The 9,055-nt window shown below is 38.2% G+C and overlaps 1 protein-coding gene across 1 annotated transcript in view; it reads right to left on the bottom strand.

The window, feature by feature from the left end:
• Positions 1–3,067: 3,067 nt before the first annotated feature.
• Positions 3,068–9,055, bottom strand: part of TTC7B (tetratricopeptide repeat domain 7B) — a 140,746-nt gene continuing 134,758 nt past the window's right edge. The window contains exon 22 of the transcript XR_014025724.1: positions 3,068–3,354. The gene's annotated coding sequence lies outside the window, so the exon portion shown is untranslated. The remainder of the gene's footprint in view (positions 3,355–9,055) is intronic.

Genomic DNA, 9,055 nt, shown 5'->3' with positions numbered 1-9,055 from the left:
GGGCGGGATATAAATGGAATATATATATATATATATATATATATATATATATCGCCTTGGCTCCACTCTTCAGTCAAACCCTGTTCTGCGCATGCGCGCATGTACGCGCATGTGCACACATTTTTTTGCGGCTCCCAGTTTTTCCTTTTGTGAGGGAACCGGTTCTGAGTGGCTCTTTCACTGTTTCAGGTTGCTGACCCCTGGACTAGAAGATCAGTCTAGTCCAGGGGTAGGCAACCTCGGCTCTTTTATGACTCATGGACTTCAACTCCCAGAATTCCTCAGTCAGCTATGCTGACTCAGGAATTTTGGGAGTTGAAGTCCATGAGTCATAAAAGAGCCGAGGCTACCTACCCCTGGTCTAGTCTATAGACTGAAGTACAGATATGAAAGTTCCTTCAATATTTAAAACTATAAATTGATCACATATACTTTATTTTTTTACTGATCTACTTTTTTATTAAGATCAGCAGAAACATACATATTATTCTTGCATTTATATATTTTATTTTATTCAGAACAAAAAAATAAAATACAAAACTAAATAAAAAGTCAAAAAAGATATAAAAGAAAAATAACACAAAACACAAAGCAATCAGAACATTAAAAAGATGCATCAAAGCAACAGCAACATTATATGCATATTTTCCCCTTTACAACATTAGTCCCACCCCTTGTGAAACAGGTCCTCCCAACATTTTTAAACTACTAAACCTATTAACAGCTTGTTGACTTGTCTTCTATATGTTATATTAGTGACAAAGTAATTAACAGGAAAAACAATAATAGTAAAACAGAACAAAATTAAAATTTCAAAACTCTCTTGTCGACAAGCTGTCATTGTAATCCATTCGTAGAAAATTTACCATGGCATCTTAACTATCTCGGATCATCCAAAAAGTTATAAATAGATAGTCCTGGGTAAAAAAAATATCCATGTTTGTTTCTTAATATCTTCTCTTGTAATTTGTTGTTTAATTAAATGTAATAAATTCAGTCTCCAGAACAGATCTATCTTCAAGTCAGAATGCAAGCAGAAGTAGTTACCAATTAACGATAATAAATCCGTCCAGTCTCTCTCAATCTTTCTAGAGGAAAAGAATTCCTTCCTAGAGGAAAAGAAATTTTTTCCCTCCTTTCTAGCTAAGGCTGTATACTTAGACAAATATACAGTCTTAAATGTAGGAACAACCGATGTAATCCACTTCTCTGGTTCTTCAGACATGAGACTATCTCTTTCATCTGGAATTGGATCAAATGCCTTTTGTGTATCTTTATCCAAATGTAAAGCTTCAGATTATATCATTCTTTGAATAAATATTAAAGTTTGATTAAGTTTTTGTAGGAGAAATTCAGCTAAAAGCTACATATTTCCCTACCCTTCTTTCTTAGATTTCAGACACTGTTCAGCCATTTTAAGTGTGGAACTTAATCAGGGAACTAAAATTACTATATATTCCGGCAAGCTTAGAAAATGAAACTGCTTGATAGGAAGGTGGATATGCCCAGTGACTTTTCAATCACTTCCAGAGGGAATTGAAATCTTTAAGACCCCCATTCCCCACTGGGTCCACGATCATCCAAAAGAGTCACTCCTAAGTGCTCCCATTGAAGACCAAGGAACACACTGCCAAAGAACCAGCTTTAGCAGTGAAATCAGCAGATTGTCAGTAAGAGAGAAAAGAAACTCTCACTGTGTCGCAGCCATCTTGAAAGGGGAGGCCAGATCACATATATTATTTTAATATGTAAAATTATACCCACTTTCCAGTGAAATATAATTAAGAGTGGATGATCAAAAAAATGACATGGGCCTCCTCTTCTGAGTATATCAAGAATGCCCTTCATGCTTACTTTTACACATAATTCTAACATGTTTATTTAAAAGTGAGACCACCAACTGAATTCAAGGCAAATTTCTCACAAGTTATTCCTTGTAGGATTGTAGTCTTAACAGGAGGAGTCTGTACATTTTGTACTCAAATCTTTACAGCCATAAAAGGAGCACCAGTACACTGATGCAATTCAATTCCTGAATGAAGTGAGTGTAGGTTACAGGCAGAATGATCTTCACAGTTACTTTGCCATGTTTATTCATGAGAGATTTAAGCTAATTTAAATTTGTCTTAAATAAGTTGAATGACATAATATACTCATACTCAGACCAGGACTGAATTATGTAAGAAATTCAGAACTCATCTTTTGTTATTAAGAGATCAATGGGTCATTTAGGCATTTTTGCTAGGTCAGACCTAATTTTTTTTGCATTTGGTAGTGTTTGGGAGAGTTTTTCCAGTCCTAAGAAAATCAAGAACTGAATTTGGGGATTTTGTATGCAAAGTATACACCCTTGTAAAAGGGCAGTTTAAAGTAACTTAAAGATGAGGCTCAGATGAACAGAGTTCATCGCTGGCCAGTGTCCTGCATTTCTACCAACATTTGCATTTGTGTCCTCAATACTAAATGGGCTGCTGTGCATGATTAGCAGGGAACATATCTTTAAACCCAGGAATATAAGCTGCACAGTTCATAGGGCTAACATAACAATAAATCAATAGCATTGTCCGCTGTAACCAAGAACTAATTTACTAATCGCTCATTGCCTCTGTTCTATTTTTTAATTACATAAACAAATACTTCCCTGTGCTTGGGAACTGCAAGCAAAAAAGGCAATTAAAATTCTCCCCATGTATCCCTGTTTTGCCTGCAGAAATAGAGTAGTGGAAACTTGTTTGTTTGTGCTGAGTCAAATAAAGCTGACAATGGAGGATGCCCTTTCTGTGCTCTAGTGAATGAGGTTTGTGCCCTTGCAATAAACTGGGTGCCTTGGAGGGTTATTGAAATATACTTGACATGGTAAGCAAGCAACGGTTGAAAGGCATTTTTGAAACCTAGGTCAACTGCTATGAAAATATAAGGTGCCACAGAACACTCGGCAGAGTAATAGCACAGCCAAGCAAGTGTTGTTGATTTTGCTCTCTAAGAGTTTATGACGTTGTCTATAACCTATTTGAGAAATTCAACAGTCCCCAAGCAAAAGAACATTCAGAAATATTACTTAGACAAGTGTGAAGGCAGCTAATTTCCAGTTGTCTACCTCTTTAATTTATCTTCTGACAGCTATGGTCACATCCTGAACCAAACCAAAGAGCAACCCCCCAGAAACGACTACATTTTCATTAAGCTTTCTACCTGTTTAATATACTTTTATTTGGAATTTGTCGTCATGGTCTCTAAATTCTCAAATGCTTTTACAACATCCCGATTTCTACTTCTGATGCAGATGCTCAGGGAAATGTTTCTCCTTTAGTTTCAGCAGGATGAAGCAGGAATAGGATGGCTGCTTAGGCCAAACTGAAAAGGACAGAAAGAGATGTAGAGCTTAACAAATCTGATGGTCCGTACTTGCAAGTATATGTAAATTTAGTAATAAGCCGCACAATTTAAATAAAAAAATAAAATAAAATAAAATAAAATAAAATAAAATAAATAAAATAAAATAAAATAAAATAAAATAAAATAAAATAAAATAAAATAAAATAAATAAATAAATAAAATAAAATAAAATAAAATAAAATAAAATAAAATAAAATTGTAATAGATAGACTATGACCAAGTAATATTTGTGCCCTTTCACTTTCCTGTTGAAGTTAATTAGCAGCCTTCTTAGAGATTTTTTATTTACACATAAATTTGCATAGATCTTCAAATGGGAGATGCCTTTGAACTTCTTATGGTTTTCTATTATAGGGCTCAATAAAATAAGGCATATGATCACCCTGCAGCGGGCCCTGATATAGGTTATTCTAGTCCAGTTCTTTTTATCTTCACTGATTGCCACTTCACAAGGTATTTGGGTTTCTGTGCAATTGCTCCCTTTATTATTTCACTAAAACTTATTTCTTCCTAAATATTGATTGCATTTCTTCACATTTTGGAGTTTTCAGGTAAAAAAAAACCCCAAGGTACTATTGGAAGCATGCAATCTATCCATTTTACCAATGTGTCATATACTGTATGTCATACACATAAAAAGGGGACAGGGTTTGATGATAAATTGCAGCTGCCATCCTGGCTGCATCAACTACTAATATTTCAAAATTCTAGGTTTTAGTTTCCTTTCCTTAATTGCTAGAAGGTATTCCTCTGAGCCTGTCACTATTACTTATTTATTGTACAACCAGAATAGCCTGGAAAACTCAAGGTTGCCCCTCTGAGCTCATGACACTAGCCATGTCTCATCCACAGGCCATAGTTTCCTGCTTTTTTTACACACAAAACACCAGCCAGCAGCAAAGAGAAACAGGGTAAGGCATCATTATGCCAGTATCTCTTTCTATCATTATAACAAGGATTGGATCAGCTAGGGATAGACAGGAGGAAAGGTTGTCTGAGAAGCAAGCGAATCTCTGGGGTACATAAAGTATGTAGTAGTAGTAGTAGTACTAGTAGTAGTCATCATCATCATCATCATCATCATCTCTCCAGTCTCTTCTTAAAAACTTCTAGTGTTGGAGCATTCACCACTTCTGGAAGCAGGTTGTTCCACTTGTTTAAATGTTCTGACTGTCAGGAAGTTTCTCCTTAGTTCTAGGTTGCTTCTCTCCTTGAATACTTTCCATCCGTTGCTTCTTGTCCTGCCTTCAGGTGCTTTGGAGAATAGCTTGACTCCCTCCTCTTTGTGGCAGCCCCTGAGATATTGGAACACTGCTATCATGTCACCCCTCGTCCTTCTCTTTATTAAACTAGACATACCCAATTCCAGCAGCCGTTCCTTATATGTTTTAGCTTCCAGTCCCCTAATCCTCTTTGTTGCTCTTCTCTGCACTCTTTCTAGAGTCTCAACATCTTTTTTACATCGTGGTGACCAAAACTGGATGCAGTATTCCAAGTGTGGCCTTACCAAGGCATTGTAAAGTGGTATTAATACTTCTCATGATCTTGATTCTATCCCTCTGTTAATACAGCCTAGCACTGTGTTGGCTTTTTTGGCAGCTGCAGCACACTGCTGGCTCATATTTAAGTGATTGTCCACTAGGACTCCCAAGATACCTCTCAGTTACTACTATTGAGCAAGGTACCCCCTATACTATACCTGTACATTTGGTTTTTCTTGCCTAAATGTAGAACCTTACTTTTTTCACCATTGAATTTCATTTTGTTAAATAGTGCCCAGTGTTCAAGTCTGTCCAGATCCTCCTGTATGTTAAGCCTATCTTCTGGAGTATTGGCTATTCCTGCCAGCTTGGTGTCATCTGCAAATTTGATGAGTTCCCCATCTATCCCCTCATCCAAATCGTTGATGAAGATGTTGAAGAGCAGTGGGCCCAGAACAGAGCCCTGGGGCACCCAACTACACACTTTCCTCCATGTAGATGCAGTTCCATTGAGGACCACACGCTGAGTACAGCCGGTCAGTCTGCTACAAATCCATCTGGTGGTAATACATTTTTCTATCTTATCAAGTAGTAGGTGGTGATCTACTTTATCAAATACCTTACTGAAGTCCAAGTAAATTATATCCACAGCATTCCTCTGATCCAGTAATTTTGTCACTGGGTCAAAGAATGCAATAAGATTTATCTGGCATGACCTGTTTTTGACAAACCCATGTTGGCTTTTAGTAATGACTTTGTTTGCCTCTAAGTGTTCGCTGATTCGTTGTTTGATTATCTTTTCCAGAAACCTCCCAAGTATTGAGGTCAGGCTATTAGGTCTGTAATTTCCTGGATCCATTTTTTTTCCTTTTTTGAAGATGGAACTACATCAGCTCTTTTCCAGTCCTCTGCTAGTTCCCCAGTGCTCCAGGATCTTTGAAAAATATAGTTCAGTCGTTCTGAGATCACATCTGCCAGTTCCTTGAGAACCTTGGGGTGTAATCCATCTGGTCCTGGTGATTTGAACTCATCTAGGCTGGACAGGTGTTCACCATTTTCTTGCCTATCTTAACTTGTGTTGCTATTCTGTTTTTTATGACACTATTTTTGATAGGTTGGTCTGTTTTTTCCCTTTGTGTAAAAAACATGCAAAAAAACGAGTTAAATAGTTCTGCTTTCTCCCTGTTGCTTGTCACCTTCTTGCCACTTTCACCCACTAATGGACCAATCATTTCCTTAACTTTTTTCTTGTTTTTTACATGTTGAAAGAAGCTTTTTTTGTTATTTTTGACTTTGATAGCAAGCCTTAGTTCATTTTGAGCCTTAGCTTTCCTCACTTTGTCTTTGCAGGCTCGGGCTATTTGCTGATATTCTGACTTAGTTATGTGCCCTTCCTTCCACTTTCTATACTTGTCCTTTTTATCTTTCAATTTATCAGTGTTCTTTATGCAGCCATGTTGGTTTCTTTTGAGAGATGTTATTTTTCCTCTTTGTTGGTATTGTGCTAGACTGGGCTTTTATTATCTCACTTTTCAAAATTTCCCAAGCTTCTTGAGTTGTTTTCCCCTTGAGGATTCTCATCCATGGAATCCTTCCCACGTCCTCTCTAAATTTATTGAAATTAGCTCTCTTAAAGTCCAAGACTCTAGTTTGACTGTGTTCTATTGCTTGTGCTTCCATAATGTTGAATTCCAATATTGCAGGATCACTTCCTCCCAAGGTTCCTGTGGCTTCAACACCTATCATTTCATTTCTGTTAGTGAGAATTAGATCCAAAATGGCTAAACCCCTAGTTCCCTTCTCTACTTTTTGGGTGACAAAGTTGTCTGCTAGGTTTGTCAGGAATCTGTTTGATCTTCCACTTGGTGTAGAGTTTGTCTCCCAGTTGATGTCAGGGTAGTTAAGTCCCCCATTACTATTGTGATGTGCTTCCTATATACCTTAGTTAGCTAACTAGCAAAAAGTTCATCTATTTCCTCTGTTTGGTTGGGTGGCCTATAGTGTACACCTATGGCAATGTCATTTTCCCCCCTTTTATATTTACCCAAATGCATTCAAGACAGTTTTCATCATTATTGTGCTCTATTTCTGTAGAGATGTAGTTATTTTTATATAGAGAGCAACTCCACCTCCTCTTTTATTTGGTCTGTTTCTTTTAAATAATTTAAATCCCTCTAGCTGTGTGTTCCATTTGTGGGTTTCATCCCACCATGTTTCTGTAATGGCAACAATCATCTGCCCTCATTAACCTGAATATCTAGTTCACCCTGTTTGCTGTTCTTACTCTATGCATTGGTGTATAGACATTTGAGTCCTTTATGACTGACCCTGTGTTTACTTTCTACATAACCTGTGTGGTGCCTGAGTTCCCCTATTGTCTTGCCACCTATTTGGTTAGTGCACTTTGTGTCACTCACTATTAGAAGCTTGATTTTGCTTGACAGCAAGGTTGATATTCGTGCCACACACACATCTATGTTACATGCACTGAGAGCCCTATAATTTTTAGATTGCCGGGGACAGGGATGTTCTGTACTAATTAACTCACTGTCCCCGTTATTTAGTTTAAACATTCCTCCAGAAAATCTGTGAATTTATAGCCGAGTAACTCAGTCCCTTTCTTTGATGGATGCAAACCATCTCTTTTGTACATTTTTTCATTGGACCAGCTACAAACATCATGACTAATATATCCAAAGCCTTCCCCTTTACACCACTCCTTTGGCCACATATTGAATTGTGCTATATGCTGGCCTTTTCCATTTTGCTCCTTATACACTGGTAAAACTTCAGAAAAAGTAAGCCTACAGCCTATTCTGCTAAGTTCCTGTCCCAAGCTCTGGAAATCATTCTGCACAGAGTACATCTTTTTGGGACAGATTGTTAGTGCCAAGATGTACAATAGCCTCCACCTCACAGTCCTTGCTGGCATTATTTTAGAAATACACTTCTTGCCCCTACTGGCAGTAGCACCTGGAAGACACCTGACCTCTGTGTCCTTTCCTAAATTTACATCCCTTATAATTGAATCACCAACCAGAAGGTGGCTTCTCTTTTTGGATGCCTTTCTGTTCTTGCATGATTGATGTGTAACACCTGATTCACACTTCTCCCTGTCAAAAACAGGTTCTTCATCTCAGACCACAATCCCCTGCTTATTTGAGTTATCATCACAAATACCTTTACCTATCTCCTTAATGTCCCTATTAAGGTCAGCAAGGGCACTGTATCTGTTGTGCACGGACACAGAGAAAGCTTTGTGTTTATGGTTCACAGTTCTCACCCTGCCAGATCCCACGGTTGTCCACACTGCCCTTCTCCTGCAGGATCTTTGTGGTAGAGGGGGCTGATAGTGCGGAGGCTCAATAGAGTAGAAGGGCTGAACTGGACACCTAATTTCTGCCTCAAGAGCACAAATTACAGACCCTAGATAAATAATCTGTCCTTGTAGAGTAGTGATTTGTTTACAGATAGGACAGTTTCCAAGTTTGAAAAGGGTACTGCGAAAGACAGCTGCAAAACAAGTGTTGCACTGAACTAAGCCAGACATTCTTAGATACAAGGAATCTCAGACACACTTGCCCTGAATGTACCATTGCTGTTTTTGATTTTTAATTATATAATTCATGCACCATTAGGCCTGCCGCCTGCTACTTTTCTGCTCCACCCCCCACACTTACAGATTGTAGCACTTCCCAACAAGCTCTGGGCAGTTTAAATGCAGTTTAAAAGCAATGGAGATCCAAACAGATCCAATCAGGATCTCTGCTACTTTTCTGCTCCACCCCCCACAAACTTACAGATTGTAACACTTCCCAACAAGCTCTGGGCAGTTTAAATGCACAAGTATGCAAGAGAATGTATTTCACAGTTAATTCAGTCAAAGAATAAGAATAAGTAATAGTAATAGTAGTAGTTAAACATTTAACTTAAACTCCTGTCTCTAGATTAACTCTGGATACTTCCCAGCATACAATCTGATGAGAATCAAACCAACAGAGGGCAATTAGGGATGACACAAAGGAAAAGTTGAGGTACAGGTATGCCCCAGAGATTCTTATGTCATGGCTACTTCTCGGTGCACTAGCGGTTGTTCTGTTGCATCAATCTGCTTAGTGGGATGGATGGTTGTCCTATGCCTGGCCCCTTGGATAAGAGCTGGAGGGAAGAGGGAATGG

The sequence above is a fragment of the Vipera berus genome (genome assembly GCF_964194415.1).
Source record: "Vipera berus genome assembly, chromosome: 1".
NCBI lineage: Eukaryota > Metazoa > Chordata > Lepidosauria > Squamata > Viperidae > Vipera > Vipera berus.
Note: the sequence above shows the minus strand (reverse complement) of the source record. Positions and strands in the feature narration are given on the sequence as shown.